The sequence below is a fragment of the Stegodyphus dumicola genome, chromosome 8 (genome assembly GCF_044657685.1).
Source record: "Stegodyphus dumicola isolate Sdum_Otavi_A_Nest chromosome 8, ASM4465768v1".
NCBI lineage: Eukaryota > Metazoa > Arthropoda > Arachnida > Araneae > Eresidae > Stegodyphus > Stegodyphus dumicola.
Genome location: NC_140775.1, coordinates 122,362,312 through 122,383,755, shown reverse-complemented (window position 1 = coordinate 122,383,755; position 21,444 = coordinate 122,362,312). Strand labels below are relative to the sequence as shown.

The 21,444-nt window shown below is 31.9% G+C and overlaps 1 long non-coding RNA gene across 1 annotated transcript in view; it reads left to right on the top strand.

Annotated features, from left to right (window-relative positions):
• Window positions 1-17,680, top strand: part of LOC118199933 (uncharacterized) — a 92,715-nt gene extending 75,035 nt beyond the window's left edge. The window contains exons 4-5 of the long non-coding RNA XR_004760009.2: window positions 10,149-10,218; window positions 15,881-17,680. This is a non-coding gene — a long non-coding RNA (uncharacterized LOC118199933). The remainder of the gene's footprint in view (window positions 1-10,148; window positions 10,219-15,880) is intronic.
• Window positions 17,681-21,444: the final 3,764 nt, after the last annotated feature.

Genomic DNA, 21,444 nt, shown 5'->3' with positions numbered 1-21,444 from the left:
TAACGGTCGCTAAAAGAAAAGAGTAACAAATTAAAATGGCTTTCCAATAATAGGATAGTAATTATTTCTAAATTATTTAAGAAACATGGATTTATTGTTACTTCAAAATTTGACTTTCCAGAGCTTACCAGTTTTTCAGGACCTTAATCTCTGATAAACCCAAAATTCAATATTCCAACTTATAAGATCATCAGTTCAAAGCTCAAAAAATCACTTGGACTACGGATGTCTCCATTGAGGTTATCGTTCTGTCAATGCAAAACAAAATCAGACTTTCACATCGCCACAGTTCTTGGAAATTTATCTCATCAAAATAATATAAACACAACGCTTCTTCAAAAGCTATAAAAATGAATGATCAAGTTCTGGGTATTCGCAAAGCAACCATCAAAGAAAAAGAAAGTTCTGATCGAAGAAAAGAAAAGTTCTGATTTACTGATAAACGGGGAACCTGTTGCCATGTTTAGAACTTTTGCGCTGACAGAAGTCTTGACAACTGTTAATATGATGAATAATATCATATCAAATAAATCTCTTTTTATTACACAATAAACATTCTACAGATAGCTGAAAATTTGGACATTCTGATCTGGATTTAACGAACTGCCCGGAAAGCCGATGACAACGTTCTCTTAGTTTGAGATCATTTGCGAGAAGAGAAGATACTAAGTAGACCGACAAAAACGCAATGAATTGCAAAAGCTAATATACAAACCATATACTGGCATCAAAATGAAGATGCCAAAAAACGTGTGTCGGTAAAATCTATTTCATATATATCAACTACAAGAAAGAAATATTTAAGAAGTTACATCAGTCAATAAATTATTGTTTCGATAAAAATAATTTGATACTGAAGTCGGTGTTTTCCTCAACTTGCCGTATTTCACTCGCCATATTTCTTATTAATATATTAGGAAACATTAAAATCTTTTTTTCATCACCTGTTTTCGTATAATTCTTCTCCACCCCCCGATTTCTAAGCTAGAAAGACTTTCGTTACATTTATTTCTCATTGATAGTACAAACATCATTGCTTGATTCATTATCTTCAAATTGTACAAAAGTCATAAATCAATACTCATAGATACGTAACGTAAAAATGGTTCCTATAATTAGACGGTACAGTAAACCTACAAAGATTCTTCGCGGTTCCAGATAATTTTGGTCTTTTTTGGGAATGTGGTTTTCCTCATGTGTAACGTGTATACGAGCCAGTTTCCCTTAGAAAGTCCTCCACGAAGGCATCCCTCCTCTTAGGCAGATAGCCCTCGAGGCTTTGCCATAATCACACACACACACACTTTTTTGGGAATGTTTGTCTTAGACAGGATCATCAATGATCTGTTATATTCATCATTAAATCCATGACAGATATTTTTTACTTAGTTTTATTCTACTTACGACTTCATCAATAAGAGAAAAAATACTGACGCAGAAATGTAATATATGCAGATTTATGTAGAGATCATTATTAAATCAAAATTTAGGAAAGCATTATCTCATAGTTAGTCTCTGAAGTACTGTTAAGTGGCAATGCTGTAAAATACAGGGTATCCAGAATTTAAAAAAAAAGGAAACAAAAAAAAAAAAAAAAAAAAAAAAAAAAAACCTTTTCAAAGCTACCTACAGACGAAGCTAATCATCAAAAAATTGTTAAATTTTCTGGCGAACTTAATTAAGTGATGGAAATATCTGTTAGTAAAAACGAAATTACTTACAGATAACGCCTCAGTGATTATTGTATTAATAAATTACACATTTAGCCCCTCCTTCACATTAGTTTTAAAATTTTACAAATTTTATTTTAACAAAACATGTTCCGCATGATGGCTATCATTTTCACCTACCATTTGAAATCATAAGATGGCATGTTCCACAGTTGACCGAAGTGTATGATAGGAAATGTTGAGCTTGAAATCCTGGCTTTAAGATCAAGCAAACTTTTTGAATTGTCACGACTTACCAAATGTTTCAAATGTCCCGAAATCTAAAAATCGCCCGGATTGAAGTTTGGAGATCGAGGAGGTCATACTTTACGAAAGTGTCGACTGATGATATGTTTTTCGGTTAAACCATGTTTAAGAACATTCGTAACACTCCGTGCAATCTGTGGAGCAGCTCCTTCTTCATAAAGATCACGCGTGCAAGGCATACTGATATGCATACAGAACAGGAACAATTTCGTTCTCTAACAGCTATGCACATCAGCATATGTTTTTCGATATTTTTCAATTTTAATGGAAATATTTTGAATTTTGTGTATTTTTGCCTTGCCGCGATGTGAGAACTGAATTAATTAGTAGCGCGTGCGCATTAGGCAAGCGGCGCTGAATCGTGTGTGAAAATCGGTTTCTTTTTTATTTGTATAATTTCTTTTATACTTCGTTTTAGATTTATTATTTGAATAGAACATGTGGTAATTCTTCAGATGGTATAATTTTTGTGCACTCTGAGTTATAAAATGAATGAGATATAACGCTGTTAAGTGAAACTAGCGCCAAAGTATCGCTATAGTAAATAAATATAGTGAATTTTAAAGAGTGCATTTATTCTATTGTGGTTTATGCGCTATCGACGAAATAGACTTAATTCAAAATTCTTTAGCTGTTATTTCAATATGTTTAAATGAAATGCAGGAAAATTGCGTATAACTTAATATTTCGAAGAAGGAAGTCATGGGGTGTACACATCACATTTTTTCTTTTTCTTTGGAGTTTAATGACACTTGTATTAAACTTGAAGTACTCGTGCGTAAAAAATCACCTTACAGTTATGCTTGAGTTATGCGTATCCCGAATTTTTGTGAAAGGATTGAAGTGCGAAATTCATTCAAATAGAAACACTGAAGAAAATCAAATTAGCTTTAATAGGTCTCTACTTGAGATCTTATCTTAAAAAATTAAAAGATAACAGTACACTTAACTGGTCGTTGAATGTAGAATAAAATTAAGGCTTAAATGAATTCACAATTCATTTTAATCTAATAGGAAACCCAATTTTACTAGCGGATAATAAGGAGTTCAGTCTTTCATCTGCAGTTTACCATCTGGACAGCTATTCAAACAGACCAGCTTTTCCACAAGACATTCACCAAAGTCTGATTCAATACTCCGAGTACGGTTGCGGTGTTGCTCTTTCTTACAGTTGCCAGAAAGTCTACACTGAAGCACCTACACTTGCCACTTAAAATTTATATAAATTTCTGGAAAGAACGAGTTGCGTCATTGAAGTAAGAAAGGACAGTAAAGATGCAAATTAAAATAATTTGTTAAACAAACCAATTGTTAAAAGTTGAAAGCAATATTGCTGAATGTATATATATCTGTATAATTAATGGTTTTAATTCATATGGTTCTTTCTGAAAGTTGCTTAATAAATCATTTAACTATGTTCCGATAGAGCTAACATAATGTTAGGAAGAAAATTTGCTGTTGCAATCGAAATTCCGTGCAGATGTCCTAACATTGTAATTTGCCAAATTCGTTTGCAAACATTAGCATTAGAAGATTCGATAAGAAATCCCAAGTAGCACACGCCATTGCAAACTGATCCCAGAGGTTGCAAAATGGTCGTGGGAACTTTTACGGCGTCTTTACAACGTTGCGAAGACACAAAATATTTGCCGTAGCATCTTGGCAGCTTGTCGACGTCTCTGAAACGTCATGATATGTCCGCTTTTAGACATGGTCGTTTTAGCATTTTTTTCATAATATCATCAGCGTTACTTTTAGAATGAAAAGAGACTAAATCTGCCCTTTCAAGAATCTGAAGTCCGCATAAGATTTACTTTGCAATGTTTCATTAATTTATTTCATCTAAATATATTAATGTAAGGTAGATTCATCTAATGAAATATAAATTTAATAAAAATACTTTTAATTTATTAAATTTAATTAGCACTAAAAATACGTGCTAAATAATTGTTTAAAATTTTGTTAAAATAATTAATACTTAAAATATTTTTATAAATATTATAGCAAAATATTTAAAAATGAAACTAATCTATAAAGTAAGTTATTAAGTTATGCATTTTATATATTTTAAAAAATCATATTTCCGAAATCAATGCAAATCACGTGTTAGCAATTATTTCACTACTGAAATATGACTTAAATTATTATTTTTGAAGTAAGGACGAATTTATTTGAATTAATATGGTGACATTATATGAAACATCTTACCGAATACAGTGCAAAAAGTACAATTTTCGCGAAGATATGAATGTGCGTGAAGATGTATTCACGGATAAGAATGGGGCGATTTTAAGAATTCCGAGGAAACGTCCAATAAAAGACGATGCATATTTAACTGCTATCCAATATATATGACAGAAAACTCCTTCACAGTCAGGAGAAGCAGACCTGTACATTATTTACTGGATGCTTCTATAAACGAACATCTCGAAATTTGCGCGCTTTGGCTAGCTGCCAAATTCGAACAACTGCGCAATTAATTCAGATCCTAGCAGTTCTTTTAAGTAATTCGGTAAAGATGTCATCTGTAAGGCGTTTGAAAAGACTTACTTTATGTTTGAAATTGACTCAAGGAATGACTGATATAAATAATATTGCTTATATTAAAAGTAAATGTAATGCACTGTCAATCAAAGAACGCATTGTGAATCTTTTCATTGTTCTTTATTCTGTTCTGTACTTCAACTGCCTTAAGCGAGCAAAATTATCGTGAGAATGCTGAATTTGTGCTTATTTGTGTTTGTTTATCTGCTCTACAAGAAATGCTACAATGCTAATTGTGAATCTAATGTTCGTGAAATAGTGTTTCTGTGGTCTATAGTGGTCTGTGGAATATAGTATTCGTGAAATAGTGTTTTTGTGGTTCGTGAAATAGTGTCTTTGTGGAAATAGTGTCTGTCTCCAATCGCTGTGGTTCCAGCGGTGCAATATTTGGATTAGCTTTGTGCTTCGGTTATAACGCCCTAAGTGCTATATCGCATATCATTCATTTTATCGATTATTATCTTCATATTGAAAAGTTGGATTTCAGAATTAATTCATATAAAACCAAAAATAACATACAACGGTAAGCCACTTTCTGGTTTTGCTGAAAATGCAATCAATACAGAAGCAACCACAATTCAAGCTGTTATGGTATGTTCATTATTTTCAAAATACAAGGTAATTATTGGACTGGTACCAGTACTTAATATGACTGGTAATATGATATGTATGTATTAAGATGAATTAGATATATTTATAATATAAGCAATTAATTAATTATTAAAATTAATAATAATGCCATTCTATAGTATATTGTCTTTTGTACAGTATGCAGAAAAAATTAATGATTTTAAACAGTATATGAAAGCTATGATCGAAAAACTAGTGTTAAGGAAACATTAGCATTTCTATAAAATATTGTAATCGATAATTATGTGATATTTAATTGTGTAATATTAAAAAAGACTAAATATTTTTTATTTGATTGCAAATTGCAGTTTTATTACTTTTCGTTTGGTATCTATTCTTCCAAATACTATGTAATTCGTGTTTTTTTTTTTTTTTTTTTTTTTAAATATTGCCATTATGTATGTTTATTAGATTATCTCAATAAATGAATGTTGGAAATTAGGTTTTATTTTTTATTAAATTTAAGTATATTCTATTCTCTTCGCTTACTTTTTATGTGCTTGTGATAACAAAGAAATTCATAATAAATAGAAACAAAATGTTTCATCGTGTGCTATTTAACGAAGAGCTTACTTTAACGTACTTATCTTACTATCGTATACTATGTTATTTAAATTATTTCTGTACAGTAACAAAAGGAAAGTTATTGATTATAAAAAGTGCATGAAATAATCATTGTAATATACTACTCTTCTAAAATGTAGAAACTAAAAATAAGTAAATAAATTACCATATGATCGAAATACATTGTGTTAAGAAACATCAGCATTACTAGTAAATACTGCAATTCATAATTATTGCACTCATAATAATTGCTTACTATTTAAAAAACACAAATATTTTTTTATTAATTGGAAATTTTAGTTCTGTTACCTTCCTTCTACTATTTATACTTTCAAACACTACTAGTTCATGTTGTATGCTGTTTGTTAGGTTATTTTTTCATTTTAGATATGAATATGGGAAGTTATTAGATTTAGGTACATTTTTGTATGAAATATTTTTGATCCCATTTATTAACTACTTTACAGTCTTTCAATTGCATATCTTAGAGATATAGAAGTTAATGGCTATATTTTTTACTGTGAAATCGAATAAATTTATATTTGAGTTCAGGTAAAATACTGATTATGTTACCTTAAGAACCTCTTCCTAATTTATCATGACAGGGGCAATTTTCAATGTCTGTGAGGTTTAACAGAAATGAATGTGATAATGCTGTTATCAGAAACGCTCTTCTTTTACCCACATATATATCTTTACTTTTATTTATATCTAATTGAGTTTTATTTACTTAAAACCTACTATTATTTTTATATATTTATAATAACTACTTTCATACTTACTCTCACTTGAGAAAAAAAAATGATGAAATCTTAAATAATCGTAACTTAGAATTTAAGTTATTTAAAAAATATAGTTTAAAGTACTGAAGATAATTAAGGCTATTATTAATTATGCATATTCAGTCTAAAGAGAAATTTTAAAACTATAAAGTATTGAAGATAATTAAAACTATTGCTAATTATGTATATTTAGTCTAAAGAGAAAAAAATTGTATTATCTTCTGGTTTTCAGGAAATGATAAAATATTTAAACTTTAGAAAAATACAAGGAACACAAAATTTTAAAACAGAAGAAAATATATTAATTATTATGCTTATTTTTCTGCATAAATCAATATGTAACACAAGGACATAATAACAACATTTTCACAACTGATGTAAAAAGGTGGATTTTTGTGAACATTTAGGCGTCGTTAAGACGTCATGATACGATGCTTTTACAACCAAAATATAACCTGCGAAAGATGCAATAACGACGTCTATGCCACAAAACCCTCATCTGCAAAGACGTTATAAAGACGTCTTTGCAACGGTTGCAAAACAGGGAAGTTTCGCGGACATCTGGGCGTCTTAAAGACGACATATAACAACGTTTTTGCAACACGACTCCCGACCAGTAAGCAACATCTTTACGACATTGGCGTGCTACTTGGGACATTGATGAAATGAGTCATTTCAAAACATTTCTTGATAAATTAGGTGCTTTACCTTTTTATTAGTAACCCTTCTTCTTCCTACAAAAAAAAAAAAAAAAAAAAAAAAAAAAAAAAAAAAAAACATAGGGGATTAAATAAAACTGATAAAGATCTAGGTGTCAAAATTTTTAAAATCAGACGTGCATTATAAGCCTGATAGGGAGCATCAGGGTTGGCTCCAAGCATATGAGATATAATCAGCTACCTTGGGCACGAAATATTCTGAGCGTACCAGCTTAATTGCTCTCAAAAGCAACAATTAATTAAAACATAATTTTACCTGAATTATTAAGGTGGTTAAATTATGAGGGGTGCAAAAATATTGTAGTCGGGTTTCTGTATCATGTCGTTAACGAAAGGCTTTCGCCATGTGAAGGAATTGTCCAGCTTTATGCTATTTATTGAATGGAGTGATGAATATAAAGGTTTTTAAAACCGACTACTAAATATGGAATTTTTAAAATACCTGGCCTTGATGAATAATTTCCTACAGGAATTATAATACCTGATAGTTAGGAATTTATTTCAATTTCGTATTTTTTTTAGCTATGCATAAATTTTTATATTTTCTTTTTTTATAAAGTAAAGAATTTCATTAGAATTTGACATTTTTTCTAAGTGTTAACCTTTTGTTAAAATTTTCGTGTCTCCCCACTGAGTACGATAATAATTGATTATTAAATACGAAATTGCAGAATTAATTCTTGCTATTAAATAACTTTTTTAATTAATTTTATTGTTTAAATAAACATAATTTTACTGACATAAGCAATCTTATTTTTCACCACATTATTTTGGCATTCATGTTTGATTTCTGTCTATTGCAACTGCATTTCTAGTAATTTAGAATTACACTTTTGAATAGAATGTTTTAAGATAAAACAAAAACTATTTGTACCTGATTTCTTTATATTGGACTTACATTAATCGTCTGTTTAAATCTTCCAATGTGTGATTATCACATGTCTTTAATTTTATATATAGCATCGCAGGCCATTTTGTGAGTTATTTTTTAAACCGGATGGACAGATTTCAAAAGCTTTCACAAGCGCTTCCTTTTTAACATCAAGTGTTACATTTCAGCGCATGACTTTTGATAAAAATTTCAATTCAACGTAATGAACGCAAAGCTTATTCCTTTTATATTTTTCAATATTGCAAAGTTCTAATACAAAAATTTAATAAATAAACATGGCAAACCTTTCTGTTTTACCGTGAGTGTTGCCTGAGTTCTTTGAGTAATTCTCTTTTTTATGGATATTGGAAAAGAATTCGATGTGGAAATTCAATCAACGATATTTTCTTAATATTATTCTGCTATTTTATCACATTGCTGCTGGCTTAACGTATTGAGTTCGAACATAACAGGAAGTCGAAACACTTTCTCGCAGACTATATTCAGCTGGTAGCTTTATTTTCAAAAATTTTATTTATTTTTTTTTTTTTTTTTTTTTTTTTTTTTTTGCTAATTCAACATGCGAACAAAGAATATACATTAAATACTTCCTCGTTTGGGTTTCCAGCCATTCCGAAGTAGATGTATTTGTATGATTAGAATATTCACGCAAGGGCTCTGCTTGGCCAAATTGCTTTTGTGACGGACTTTGCAAAATAAACTGTTTCATAATTACGGTACATGGGAAAACATCTCAAATTACCACTAGTCAGTTCACTTCATCAAGAGGAGCAACAAGAATAAATTGCTTACGGATCTTCTGTTTTAGCTAAATAACTACACGAAAAAGATCCCATTCTCATTTGGAAACTGACTGTCAGTACCAGGAGGAAGAATTGCTTAGGTATGGTCGGTACCAAGCTATAAACACGATCTGCAAGTTTTTTTTCTTCTGTTTTCGTCTATTTCTGTTTTGTACGTCACTTTTTAGTTTGTACACCAAGGCAAAAGGAGGAAGAGTACACTGAGATTTAATTTCCAATTTTATAATTTCTTTAGATGCGGTATCTGATTCACACATCAATATGGGGACAATAAATTATTAAATTTCGTATTTGCATTACGTGTGTATGTGTGTATGTTTTGTATATATACTTATTTGCAAACGACTTTAATGTTTTTTGCTATACGTAATCATCACTTTTTCCTGATATCCTGATATAATATTAATACCATGCATTTCAAAATTTTTAGCAAGTTCATTTCAGTTTTCCTTTTCTACATTTTACCATTTGCATTTTTTAATTCAGTGAATTGATGTTTAATAAGTTGTTCGATTTCTTATTTCGTGTGGCTAAATTCTTTTAGCTTTAGGCCGTCACGATCTGAAAAAGTACCCGTCGAATGCTTTCCATCGTTTTCACCCTTCTCTTTCCAAAGCTAGTATAGCTGTATGTCTTTCATCTGCACACTATACTTCGCTAGCTGGGTCCTTTTCTCTACAGAGGTAATTATCTCACATGATATACGCATAAGCACCGCCTACAAACATTAGTCACATTAGAAGCCATCTAAGGTGCTGAGTTTTAGAGATCTCCGACTAAGAATTTCTCACAGGGATAGCTAAATAAAGGTGTACTTCGTTTGAATTATTCATATGCTTAATTTGGGGGTACCAACTGTGCTGATTACTTAGGGCCCATAAAATACCGTGTCTCTTACGAATACGTAAGTGCTTTAATATCTACACTTTACTCTTCTTTTTTTTATACAAAAATTAGCATCATCTATCTATACTTTAATTCTTAATAGATATATTAAGGTGTGCGATAAGTTTGTGTTTAGCATAAAAAGTCAGTTGTTCACGTTTCAGGCTTTAACATATTTTTCCTGGTCAAGCTGAACATTCCTATATGTTCAGCTTAAGATTAAGTAACTAAGCGTTTATGCTAAGCTTAACATTAAGTAACTGAGCGTTTGAATACAAATTTTTTATATGCAGTATAAAAAGAAGAGAGAAAAAAAATCCAAGGTCTAAATTATATTTATTTGTTTCTTAAAGGTTTCTATGAAGTATGAGCTGGATAAAGATCAGACCGTACCTGAAAATTAAGGCAGTTTTATCAATATGGGTAATAATATTTATTCATTTTTTACGCTATTTAGTAGCTTTTACTAATGCATATTTTAAAAACTCGCACTTAAAAATATTTACAGGAAACACAGTTTACTATTTTAATTTATTTCGCAGATGACATTTATGTTCACAGTAATCCTAAATATGGAAAATTTTCTGAAGGAAGTATACTATTGTAAAATGCGCTTCTTCTCAATGTTAGTAGCTCATGAAACATTGGCTATCCATCAGAAACCATTAAAATATATGTCTAATGCTGCCATCTATTGGTATAAGGTATAATCATAAGAAAATATATTTATAAAAATAGGCGTGATATTATGATGAAAACGTGCTTATCGAAGTTCTGCAAAGAAATCATTATTATATTAAATCTGTTTTATGTTTTTTGTTCTTCTGCTTGGAGTTTCCCCTTCCGCTTTTTAAATTCTAATAACAACTAATTTTAACACAAAATATGTTTAGTGACTACCAAAAACTGTATTAAATTAAGGTTGGTACAAATAGTTTTAGTGCTGCCATCTATTGTAAATTGTCTAAGCTAAACAAAGATTAATAGCATTCTTAGCCTTAATATTTGGAAAAGATATAATTTTATTTTTTTATTCTTCAGTTATGATTTCTGTTAACAAATTCTTATGCTGTAATATAGTGAACCCTTTCTTGGCCATTCAATGAACACAAATGGGCACAAGTATCGAACATCACCGATAGTCAAATTCTTGGAAACGACCAAAATGTTTAAAGAAAAGGTGTGAATGGATGAAAAGTGAAACCCAAAATCGTCAAGGTACAATTTTAAATTCAACTCAGGTAGTTGTATGTACGGTTACTCCAACCGGGCATTATCTGAGGTGTAGGAAATAGAGCAATAAAGTTCGTGCTGACTTTGACCCGTATCCATGTATCAAAGTATCAAAATAGTCATCAGAGCTTAAATTGTTCGCCAGAGCCCACCGGAGCCCTGCTCCGGTACTTCTAAGTTTTCGCGATAAATTATAATTTCAGCCGGAGCGCACAAGCAGTCCTAAATAAAAGGGTTCTGGCACTTCTTTTATGTAAGTGAACCACTATTTTAGCAGATAAATTGTGTTTTTAAAGTAAATATGCTTTAAAAGCTAACTCTAACCTCTGAATGCAGGCGTGTCTTTCCCTCGAACTCAAACCTTCTACAGAGTTTGAGAGGAAAGAAAATCCTGCCAATCATATGTCAAAAGCTTATTCTCCAGTATCTGCAATGAATTTATGAGAGCGGGCAAATTTTGTGTTTCTCAAAATACTAAAAGTGGTACCCTGTTCGTGCAAGTTCCACGCTAGTGACTTCCTATTGCACAGCTCCTGTCGACATTCTGAATGATGTAACCAAACAAGGAGAGCACTGCCTGTCACTTGAACAGAGAAGTCTTACGTTTATTCTCACCTTGTTACCGAATCGTATTCTGGGAAAAGTTCTGCTTGACGGCTAGAATTATATCGACAGGACATATCGATTAGAAAACCTTGAACTCTTCCCTCTTTATTTTCAAAGATACACTTTTCCGTTTAAATTTCCTTCCATGTCCTCATACTGTTTCTAGAATTCTCACTAGTCTCCTAAGCCGAGCCACTTTGTGCGGTCGCAACAGTTAGAACCGACTGAATATAAGCATTATGTACCACGCCCCACGCACTGGGCTTGAGAGTACACCTTTATACCCTTTGTTTACAGTAGGAGTATCGAAAAGACTATTATTGTTTATGAAGTGCATTGCATTTGTGTGACTATGATATTACATTTCTCATAGCTTTGTAGTGTGGTGAATTTAATATAGAAGGTGCAATTTTTTTTTTTTTTTTTAAATGCATTACTCCTATTGAAGTTGAATGTATTTGTGTTAAAATGAGTTTAGATTTCTTAAGGCACTGTCATGTGGTGAATTTTAATAAGAATCGTTTTATCTTTTTTCCTTGATGTGCTGCAAAAAAAGAGTGGTGCCTGTCATCCCTTGGAATAGTACATTATACGTATAATCAGCGCTTAAACTCAGATGGAGATCGGCTGAGCTGCTTCTTAGCTACGAAGTGGAATTGTAATTCCAGCTTGTGCCCCAAATAAGACAAGATCCGATATTTTTTTTTCTATTTAACTATTTAAAATTAATTTAATCATTTATTAGATTTCTCTTAATTTAAATTTAATTATTTTAATCTTTAGCTATTTTATTTATTTATTTTTTCTTTCGTTCCTCAGTCTTTCATAGGGCTCCGGCACTTCTAATTTTAGAAATTAAGCTCTAGTGGTCACCTAAAGGAATTTTCGTTATATGTAAACGATATTACTTTGCTTTTTTATGAAAATATTGGTTACATGACATTTTAGAATGGTAGTATTGAATTCAAAAAATCGCTTTAATTTTTACATTAATCTATAATAAAGCGTGATTTGTATTTTTTAATCTATTTTTTATTATTATTATCAGTGAAATTTGAATCTGTATTGTCAAATGGTGAGATTTTATTGGAGTAATCTCTGTAACAGTGCATCTTTAAACAGTGTATATCTTAGAATGCGTTAAAGCTTTACAGTGAAGCCAACATCCATTTTGATTTCACTAGGGCAAAATTTTACAGTCGGCGCGTATTCGAGAGGTCCGTGTTTCGAGTCCCGGCGAGAGTATTCCTCATTTTTCATCTCTCCTGCTTCGAAATGGCCTAATGTCTTTACAGTGTATATATAAATTAAGTATAGATAAGTATTATTCCCTTCTATAAATCGTAAGCGACAGCTTGAATTACTATTCGATTTCGTCATAGTGCTTAAGGAATGCATTTTTAGTAAATTTAATAACACACCTGTAAACTGCAAAATAAGAACATAAAATTAAAAAAAGGCCTTATAGTTATATTTAACATGTCAAAACAGTATTCAACAACCTTTTACATTATCTAAATATACAACTAGATGTCTTCTCAAACATCTAAATCTATAACTAGATGCCTTCCTAAAATTTAATGATAACTGCTATTGACATTCGTTGCTATTTTGGAATACGTAAAAGTTCGACAGAAGGTCTCATCTTAACTGCAAGAATCTCCACATAAAGTTTATGAATTTACTTCAGGTCATCACGTTCACGCTTTCAGCAAAATGATTCACGTAATCTTTACGTTTTTGTATTGAACAGCAAATCACAGAACGCTCTTACATTTCTCACGAAATTAGGGCTTGTTTTGAGATTAGCAATGTACACCACTAACCGGACTTGTATATTGCGTACATTGATTTTCTGTTGTATGGGTTGAATTTGTGTAGTTTTGTAGTAGTATTGAACTTTTGTTGTTGTTGTATAGCATTTTGAACCATGTTTTGCATTTGTCGTTTCTCTGAATTGTGAAGGATCCGTTTGGATTTTCTTCATCTTGTCAAGTTCCGTTCACCTGCTAAATGCCTGTGGCCAATACAAATGGTAGCTACGAGAACAGTCATTCGAAGTATGTCAATGCTGTCCGGCTTCACTTAAAAACAAAGGGACGCTTTATCTGACTTTAAACCGCCCAGTACTTGAATAAGTGTGACTGCCCAATACTGTTTGGGTATCTACTACTTGTTTTCCTAGCCGTCCAGTACTATTTGGGCAACAGTGCTACAACCCTATGGTCCATCATTTCCTGCTGTTACTGCCACTTTGTACCAACGTCCAGTTTAGCATTCATTTCTGCTTGCCAGTTTCCATTACCAGCTATACTTCTCTTGCCGTTAATGGACGGCAGTCTGCGCTTTTTTCATAATTAAACGCCAGTGGCCAAGAGCAATCACTATATTTAGGTTAAAACCCCAGTTGATCATGTTGATCAACCCAACATGGTCAACAGTCAAAATATTAATAATAAATACCGATAGGTGGCAGCACTTTATACTATGTTGGTTTTTAAAAAAATTAAATATATCGGCAACCACAGCATTAATAATTTTTAATCTGACATCAAATTTATTCCCAAACTTCGGAGGCAGTCTATAGAAAAGTGGTTAATTATAGATAAATAATATAGAATTTTAATTTTTATTGATAATCATTTGTTCTAATAATTAAGTTAACATCGTTTGCATATAATAAATTATAGAAACAATAAATATAGCATTAATCACCTATTTTGTGACTAAAATACAAATTGCATTTATTCTTGAGTACTTTTCCCATTATTTTTCAAAGTACCTCTATCTACATTATGTAGATATTTCTTATATTTCAAAATATTTTCAAGAAATGTCTTATATTTCTTGTAAAGAAAGAAATTAAGAGGAATTTTCGTTGTATGCTCATTCTTTTATTCATTCTGTCTAAAGAGTCTTTGAAATAATTTTAAGATCTCAAATTATCTTTGCTTAAATTCGAAAAGAACCCTGTTACAAATGATAATAAAAAGTTTAACTGACGCATATTTTCCTGTGATTCATAAAATTAAATCTGAACTAGCCAAATTTCTGATCACACATTATAGATGCTGCGTGTAAGATACTTATGACCATGCGGCATAGATCCACACGTGCTTGAATTTTGATGCTATGGCACAGAAAAGGCAAACTTTACGTTCATCAGTGTCAAAAACAATTTAATATTTTACCTTCGCTCCTTCGAACTGGATATGTGTCACGTGTCAAAAAGATTTTATATTGAACATGTGTAATGTGTGAAAAATATTGAGTAGATTTAATATGATGTGTCTCCAATAAATATGATCCAATTAAATTTTTCCTGGTATTTTTTATATCACATGCGCATGTGATATTATTTATATCACATGCGATATATATATTTTTATATCACATTTTTTATATCACAATGCGAGAAATATGGATGCATATTTCTCGCATTGTGATAAAACAACGGTACATAGAGCCATCGAATTTTGAATGACGTAATCCTCCTGTGAATATGGGCATGTGGAAGACCAAATTTGGAATTTGTTTTATTATCGATTTCATATTTTGTAAAACTTTAATGAATCTTTGATTAACAAATTCAAGGATTTCAAAGCGAGCAATGGAAACGTTATACAGAAAACATATTTTTATCTCTAATGTGCTAGTCTCTGTATCGGAAATTCTCAAGATATGCTCATCTTAAAACTATTTTGCGACATTGCTTTTGAACTGAATTTTATTGCTTAAGCGAAAAGAACACTATATTTAATAAATAAAGGTGACACACAAAACGTTAAAAAAACGCCCCTTTGGACGTAATTTAAAATCTGAAACGTTTCAGATTTTTCCCCCTGATTTTCTTTCTTTACACAAATTATTGTTCATAGAAAAGAAAGATGGATCTATAGAGTAGAAATTATAATATTATTTACAACATATACAAGGATACGTAGCAGAGCTACTGAAAATCGATAAATAAGATTCTACAATTAGAAAAATAGCTTAGAATGAAGGTACATGCAATATTTTGAAAATAATACTTTTACTGAGGAAAATTATTAAATATAGTACGTTATATTATTTTAGGGTGCATATTCACAGAAACAAATGCTTTTTACTCCAATATATGGAGAGAATAATTATTTCAAAATTTTAATTTGAAGAATTTTTTAATCTTCAGTTTTAAAAATAATTAATTATTAATATTTTTATTTTAAATATTTGAGTTAAAATTAAAATATTTCTTCTTTTTCAGGATGTATGAGCTTTGAGTTTGCTCCCTAAATAAATGCCCAGTTTGCTAGTATAAGAAGAAATGTTAGATGCTAAAGACTTTCTTCCTCCAGTCTCTCCTCTCTCGAAACAAATCCTTAACGTTATTAAGTAAATCTTTCGTCAACACATTTTCTTTTTTATGCCTATTAATACTGCAGTTGCTTCAGTTAAATCACATCGCAATTAAATAGGTGCAAAATTCTTCGATTCAAGAAACCTAGGTGTAAAAATGACGAAACATAATTCTTAACGCACAGAAGATGTGATCACTTCTGTGTTTCAGCTTTAGACAAATAAACCTACATGGTATGGTATTGTGCATATACTGTCGAATATGTTGTAGATATATTGTCGAATATTTTTTGAACAAATTGTCTCCTGTGTTTAAACTGAAATAGTAGGCAATCAATTCAGATACAGAAATAAATGATTCACAGTTAACCAACGACAAATCTTATAGTAGTGAGGATTTCGATAGTAATCAATATTAATTAATAATAATTTCTTCACAGGTATAGAGCAACATAAGGGCAAAACTACTTATGACGCGTATGAAAAGGACTAAAAATAAACAAACTTGTTAGACATAACTTTTCTACGGAAAAACAGAGTTAAATATTCAAACTGAAGATAGCCTTTCAAGTTCGATAAAAATCAAGAATGATGTTTGAACTCAATAGTAATGGTATTCAAAACTATTATAAAGAGACAGACTCTTTCCTCTCATTATATCTTTGAGAAGTAATTAAAAGATATGATTCTAAGAGCAACTGCAGATGGCATTCATATAATGATCAGAATACTCACATGTCTAAAATAAGCTTCTTTAATTCTGATATCTGTCTTAGATACTTAGGAATTCAGAAAATTAATAGTTTTTCCTGTCTTAACTCTCATCAATGTTGTTAATATTATTGCACCATAAATAGACAAAAGAAATGCGGCATCTAACTCACATTTAAATGTTTCATGAAATAATATTAAACTGATTTTAAAAGAAAACTAAAACAGAAGTTAGTAAAATTATAATCAGCTCTGAATTCGTATACTAGTCTGAGACATGTACAGTTCAAAAAAATGAAGAATCTTTGAAAGAAAAAAGTACTGTAAAAGATTTTCGGTGGTATACAAATAAAGAATTTGTGAAAACGGGACTTCAATTCAGAGTCTTTATCAAGCCTGTGATGAATCAGATGTAGTTGAGATCACAAAATTAAATGTACAGAATTTCTATAAATGTTTACTCTGGTTACCCTGATTTGCAACACCCATACTGATTGTTCTAATTGCCTGTTTTTCGTACCTGGTGCCCTTGGAATCTTTGAAATAATTTGCGGTAGTGTCACGTACACCACGTTTGCCGCTAGAATCGCTGTTTGAGTTCAGCGAGAAAATGGCTTCCTGATAAATGTGTTGTATGGCTTGCAGAAATAAAATCTTCAATAACCGTGCAGCGAATTTCTCGAACACCGTACGGAAAGACACCACCTAATGGGAAATTTATTTACCACCTATTTAAATCAACGATGTTCAACTTGTGAGCAATGGAATCCCTTACAAAATAACAAGCAGTTGAAGACCGTTCGTTTCTAACGAGACAATGCAAGTGGCTCAAACCTCATTCACAAGATCGTTACAGAAATCAATTAGACAGGCTTCGTGTCCACTTTAACTGTCACGGAATATACTATATAAAATAAAGTGCAAACGAGGTTGAAACTGAAATTTTGAAAACCTCTTGTTGAACCGGATTGATGAAAGTCATGTGTTCTTGAAAGCTGCACATGTGCTGTAATAAGTGATCGCGTGAATGACCAGTTGTTCTTCTTAAAATTTCACTTAAGTAAATGTGTAATTAATATGCTGATTACCTATGTCATTCCCTGGCTACACGATATGCAACCGAATATTAGATTTCAATAAGGTGGCGCTTCCCCTCGTTAAGCCATTCCCGTTCGTGATTGTCTTAACTTTTTGAAATCGGTGGATAGGCAGATGGGGTTCTGTTCCACTTAGATTTCAATCTTTGATGGGATGTTAGAGATATTGTGTACTACGCAATAGTTCTTGCTATCGTGACCTTGCGACAACGCATCACAAACGCCATTCACACAGTCACACCAGAAATGCTGAAGAGTATATGACGTGAAACTGAGTACCGGTTGGATAGTTTCATGCAACCACGTGTGCATATGGAAAAGTTATTAAACGTTTTCAATATTACTATACATTTTGATAGTTTATCATTTGAGGTTCAATGAATGTTTCATTATCATGAATTGTCGAGTTTTTGTAATCAGGATAAATGTTTATGGACACCCTGTATGGAACGGGACGGCCATGTAATATAAGATAATTGAAACACTAATAAATTGTTTTAAGCCAATCCAACAGCACAAAAGTAAGGCGAACTCAGATGTAGAATGCTTTGAGAAACCCTGAATTAATGAAAGACTGCTTTGTAGGAACATTAGGTATTTTGGAAGCAGGAAAGATGAAAATTGAGCAACTTCTTCCCCAGATATCGAACCACGAACCCCTGTAATACGCACCCAGCATACAGACCACTACACCACGAAGGCACGCTAAGAAGACGGGAGAAATATCTTTTAGCCTTAATAATGCAATGAAAATCAAAACTGAAAATCAATGGCCAGTAATACGTAGATTAGCCTAGAACAGAGTTGTCAAAGTCTCGGTTTTCTGGGTCAAATTCAGTTTTTGATGAAAGCATTCACTGTCCCTAAATAATGTTTTAGGGACATCAGTTGTCCTGATTTTCTTTTCACAAAATGCAATGTATGACAGATAAACTCTTCGCTCTTACTTTCAATTAAAGCATTTCTTTTACAAATTTTGATATTGCTGGAGATTACTTTCTCCACTTTCTTCCTGTGCAGGCTGTTTTTATTTTGATAAGATACAGGGTGATCAGCGAATAAGCCCTGATTTCAAAATTAAATATCTCTACAACAAAGATCGATATAATTATGCGGTAAACTGTACGTTTATTAGCAAAACTGTAAAAATGGTGTACAGAAGTTTAGAAAATTTAGTTATGAAAATCGTTAACAGATGGCTCTCTGCGCTGAAAACTCTTTCGCTGAAAGGAGTCTAAAAAATAAATAAATAAAATAAAGGGAAGCAGTCTTTGCAATCAAAATACAATTTTTTCAAAATGTTCACCATTCGAAAGAATGAGGTGGCATAAACGAACAAGAAATTTGACATCACGTCTTGCAGTGTCTCAAGGGAAATGGAATCGCATGCAACGCCAATAACAATTCAAGCTCATCTAGAGTAGCGGGATTGTTTCGATAGACAGTGTCTTTCAATGCGCCCCACAGAAAGAAGTCACAAGCACTCAGATCGGGAGAATATGGAGGCCAAGCTATTTCTGTGTCAATAAATTGCGGATAATCTAATACTCTATTCTCAAAGTAGTATTCATGAAGAAAGCGAAAACCTTTATCTGTTCGATGTGGTCAAGCCCCATCCTGCATGAACCAGTCAATACCTGTTCGATCCTCCAACGCTAGTTGAGTGCTGACAAATTGTTCCAAAATTGTAACGTAACGTTCAGTTGTTATCGTTTCTCGTACGAAAAAGGGCCTGATAATCTGATAATACCTCTGGCGCATACCGCAGCCCATGCAGTAACTTTAGGCGAATGCAGTGCTTTCTCTTCACACAAATGCGAATTTTCGGAACCCCAAAATCTCCAGTTTTGTTTATTAACGATTCCATTCAAATGAAAATGTGCCTCATCTGTGAACCAGATGCAGCTCACATCAAACCTGTCATTGTCGATGGTTGTTAGAATCTGATTCGCAAAGTCAACCCTTTGTTGCACAGCTTTCATGGGTATGGCCTGATGACTTTGGATTTTGTATGGAAACAGCCATAGGCTATTTTTTAATATTTTTTGCGTGCTCGTGTACTTAAAACCTGTCTCTGATGCAATCTGTCGGATGCTTTTCCTAGGATTTTGCTGAACAATTCCAGAAATTTTGGCTGCATTTTCAGGAGTGACTACAGTTTGCCTAGGCTTAACATGTCCCTTTCGACCATCAGCCACGCTGCCAGTCCATTCGAATTTTTTGAAGAGCATGCGAATGATTTTCGTATCGGGTCCAACTGGACCATTGGATTGGTTTTGAAAACTGCGACATGTTGCCGTAGGACTGTGTTCTAATCGGTGAAATTCCAGAACCAAAAAAAACACGTTGTTCAATGGAATACATTATTAAACTTTCTACGCAAGCCTCTTTTCACTAGCCAACAGGCGTACTGATCACTTTCGACCTCGAAGCCCATTTTAAAGGCTATTGATAGGTCATTGCGATTAAAGCGCCATTTGTTAACGATTTCCGTAACTAAATTTTCTAAACTTTTGTACACCAATTTTACAGTTTTGCTAATAAATTTACAGTTTACCGCATAATTCTATCGATCTTTGTTGTAGAGATATTTAATTTTGAAATCAGGGCTTATTTGCTGATCACCCTGTATGAAAATACTGAAATATATGAATTACTGAAAATAATAAATACCTCATTGAAATTTATAATAATAATTTTGATAAATTTATGCGCTTTACATAAGTAACAGGAATAAGCCAAGATTAACAACTCAATCATAAAAATAAGAAAGTAATTTTTATTCACTGCAGGGTAAAAAAGTAATAATTTTTATTCGTTTTAAAGGAGGACATCCAGAACTAGTGAACAGAATGTCTTCTTCTTTTAAAACTACAATAATACATTTGCTTTCTCTTATTTGTAATTTACACAATTGATGGAGTATCCAACCAAGGAAATAAGGGAAAATGTCTTTACGTAAAACAGGATAATAATAATTAAATATACCTCTAAAATCAGAACTCGTTTGATGTCAATTTCTTCTTAACAAGCATAACCAAAATTATGCGTAAAAAATTACTCTGCACCGGTAATGATTGACATCTGTATAGCATTTTCCATGCCAAACATCTGTATAGCATTTTGACAAAATTTCTGCTTTTTCCGAAATTTGAAATAAAACATAATACTTTTACGTTCGCCCTTTATAATATTCGTTATACGTCAAAAACTACTTAAGTTAATAATTATTATTATTTAAATTTATTTAACGAAATTTTCTTAAATTTCGTTATAATCTGCTTAAAACACGATGGTGTTAGCCATTGCGTAAATATATAGTGTCTTATTTGTATAATATTAACTCAAAGACTTTCAGACCCTATTAGACAAACAAGTGAAATATCGCTTCGTCTGAAATATGACACCAAATATTAAAAGGTTTAAATAACCTTTTTATTAAATCTTGAGAAATGAGAAAGCAGAACTTGTGCCTACAAATAAACTCCTCCACTTGCGGGTATTTAACAAAGTTGAATTTTCAAATTAAAAGCATCAGAAACGGAGACTGCAAAAATTGGCCTACTTAAGCTGGTTTAAAATTTTATTGGCGCGTATTTTCGTCGTCTAGCAAAATGGCGAAAGCCAAAATATTCATTCACAGAGTTTGGTGACGGAGCGTTAA